The 3,201-nt window shown below is 38.9% G+C and overlaps 1 pseudogene; it reads right to left on the bottom strand.

Moving 5' to 3' along the window:
- Positions 1-351: 351 nt before the first annotated feature.
- Positions 352-2,984, bottom strand: LOC103730700 (annotated as a pseudogene).
- Positions 2,985-3,201: the final 217 nt, after the last annotated feature.

Raw genomic sequence — 3,201 nt, 5'->3', positions numbered from 1 at the left:
TCAAGAAAAAGTTGCTAAGTTCAGAGTAAATTTTGTGCTCTGTTTAAAATAAATCCCCAATTTTTATACTTACTAGAAATGGAACTTTCTTCCCCTATGGAATGAAGTCTAGCCCTAGCTACTCTGTTCTTGGGATCTCAGGAAATTATAAATTCTCAGCTTATTTGCTGCTGCTTCTCTCCCTGCTTTGCTTCTTAAAGTATTTTTGTGTGCATATTTTCATTTTGTTTTTTAATATTGGAGTTAATTTTTTTTGGTTCATTTTGTTTTTTAAGGATGATTTAAAATTATCTGAAATAACTCCAAACTATCTTTTAGTTACAGGTTTTAGATATTTAATGAAATGGCCGATCACCTGAAAAACAAAAGTCGTGATTCATGTTTACCAGATTATATTTATATTTGTTTTTTTAAAATATGATATGTTGGAGCTGGAGAGATGGCTCAGTGGTTAAGAGCATGGGCTGCTTTTGCAGAGGACCCAGGTTCCATTCCTAGCACCCACATGGCAGCTAACAACTGTCTATAACTCCAGTTCTAGGGGATCCAATGCCCTCTCCTGACCTCAGTGGGCATTATACAACATGGGTGCAGACAATGCATTCAGATGCATAAAATAAAATATTAAATAAAATGTTAAAAAATATGATACTGTCACTGAATAATTAAAATTTGGGTGATATGCAGTTCAAATACAGTGATTTCTCTTTAGAAATATTCATCTGTCCACACGCCATTGTTCCTTAATTTTCAATATTGTCTGCTTTGGGACAATTACATGGCATCTGTAGTGACCTGAATAAAGTCAAGTTTATAAGTAAAAGATGATGATAAAACAATGGAAAGAAGACTGCAACAAGCAAATCATGGATTCCTTTCTCTTTTCTTTTTACTTTATTACAATACTGAGTTTATTTCACATGTATATTTGTCTCCCCACCATTTCTGTGTCTGACCACCACTGTTACTACAGTCTGTCATAACATTCCATGCATACTGAAAACCAAGGAAAAGGTGGCATTCCATCCTTAGAAACTGAACAGGGCATTTTAGCTAACACATCCTTGGCAATGAAACCTGGACAACATTTATCAAACATGGTAGGGGATGTTCTCTCTTTGCATTATAAAAAGGACAACCACACTAGAAGTGGATAGAAAAACCCTATTGCTGAAGACACTGCATGATGTGAGTGAGAGAGGGAGAATTCAAGCTTGGACTAAGCTGGAAACTCCCTGACACTGGATGGGTGGCTTTCATGGTGCCAGAGGGAGATATGCAGATGGCTGGGGGGGGATTGTCCCCTATAATTCTGCTCAATGATGGACCCTGCATATTGCATTATCAACATGCCAAACAAGATGTTCCTACTGGTGCAATAGTGACATGTTTAGTGTATGTATGACAAGCAAATTTTCAATTGGGTATAATGCCCACTCCTGGGGTGGAACAGGTCTACAAACTGTGGACAAGGCCAACTTTCTATGGCAGGGGAGGATGTAGGCCCCAGTGGGGAAGCCACTGCAATTGTTTTGTTAGATGGATGTGATGCACCTGCTAAAGTACCATCCAAGCATTTGTTTTTATGCCCAAAGGTTATTATAGCAGCCACTGTTTAGATGTTTTACTTCTTGCTGCTTGTGTTTTTATAGTAGATGGAATCCCACTAAAATGGTCCAGCCACCTATAGAAAACAGATGATGGAGAGACTCAAAAGTTCAGTGCCTTGCCACAATGGGAGGAAGATCATCCCACACCTACCACCCCCTCTAAGGTTCAGGGACTTTTGTGGAAGAGGTTGGCGGAAAGAATGTAAGAGCCAGAGGAAGGGGTGGAGTGTTACCTGGAAGTGTCCTCTGACCACTATGTCAGCAAGCTCCATGCCTGGATTTGGTCTTTGATTTCTTATCCCTACATTTCCACCCTTAAACTTCATTGTGTATATATACATATTTTTTTTTTCATGTAACCTGCTTCAAGTTATTTCTGGGAAAATGTGTTAGAAATGACTTCTCTTTGGAATAATCAAAGTATCTTAAAAAAATAAAAATAAAAAGGACAACCAGTTACAAAATAAAAATAAAAAGGACAACTGTTACAGAAACAAAGTAAGATGGAATATTTCAAATGGTTTGAGCTATTTTCTAAAAAAGACTTCCTCTACTACCAGAGGTCTTGATTAGCCTCCTGGTCAATCGTTCAGAAGCAGTTCTTCACATAATTGATGAACTTGGCTTCCATTTTGGGGGGAGAACCACCTTTTTCTATACTTGCATTTTTGCTTTAATGCCTTCTACAGAGCTAGATATTTTTGGTGTTTTAGGAGTTTTTTCCTATTTTTTGAGATTCTTGACCTTTTGATCTTGGTGTTGATGGTTTTAAGTCTTTTCCATTCTGGTTTGATTTTTGTGCATTTTTGGCTGGAGTACCTCAGGTAGATTTCTTCTCTGGAGATTTCCTTCCGTTTCCTCATCATCAAAATCATCATCATCTTCATCTTCAGTTTCATCTTCATCATCAGCCTCATCTTCCTCAGTAAGTTTTATTTTTTTCTGTGGAACCTTGCCACCACCTCCAGGCACAGAGTTTCACATCCTCCTCCTCTTCATGTTCTGACTCTGCATCCTCCTCCACAGCTACTAGGTACTGTCCACTAATATGTACAGGCCCTGAACCACATTCAACCTTAAGACAACAGGTGGTGTGTAATTTCAAATCCCCCAAAGGAAACTGTACAGACATTTTCCAAGTTGCCAGTGTTACTTTAATTGAACTGTCGTCATAATTCAATGTCTCTGCCTCACCAATGATGCGTAAGTCATCTTTTGCACCAGCTCCTAAACTGACCATTCTGAATGATAACTGGGTTTCATTTTTCATCATGATTCACCTTAAAGTGGTAGTCTTTGTCAGCCTTTAGTTCACCGCCAAAAAGAGTTCTGAGGCCTCAGAGGGCTCATGTCCATGTCAGTAGAATCTTTCATGAGGCGGAGGCTCTCACTTTGCTGTGAGAGAGGCTGGGCATAGATAACTGAATACCATTCCTCACAACATACGTGCAGGATGGAGTCACACTAGGGCAATAATCGATTTCTTACACATAGCTCCATCTACTACAGCGCGAATCAACTGAATGACACCAGAGGACTTTTTAAAATTTCAAAATGAGAGGCTGGAGAGATAGCTCAGTTTTTAAGAGCA

Source organism: Nannospalax galili, unplaced genomic scaffold (assembly GCF_000622305.1).
Source record: "Nannospalax galili isolate Female #2095 unplaced genomic scaffold, S.galili_v1.0 scaffold52, whole genome shotgun sequence".
In the NCBI taxonomy this organism is placed as follows: Eukaryota; Metazoa; Chordata; class Mammalia; order Rodentia; family Spalacidae; genus Nannospalax; species Nannospalax galili.
This window is presented reverse-complemented; position numbering and strand designations above follow the sequence as displayed.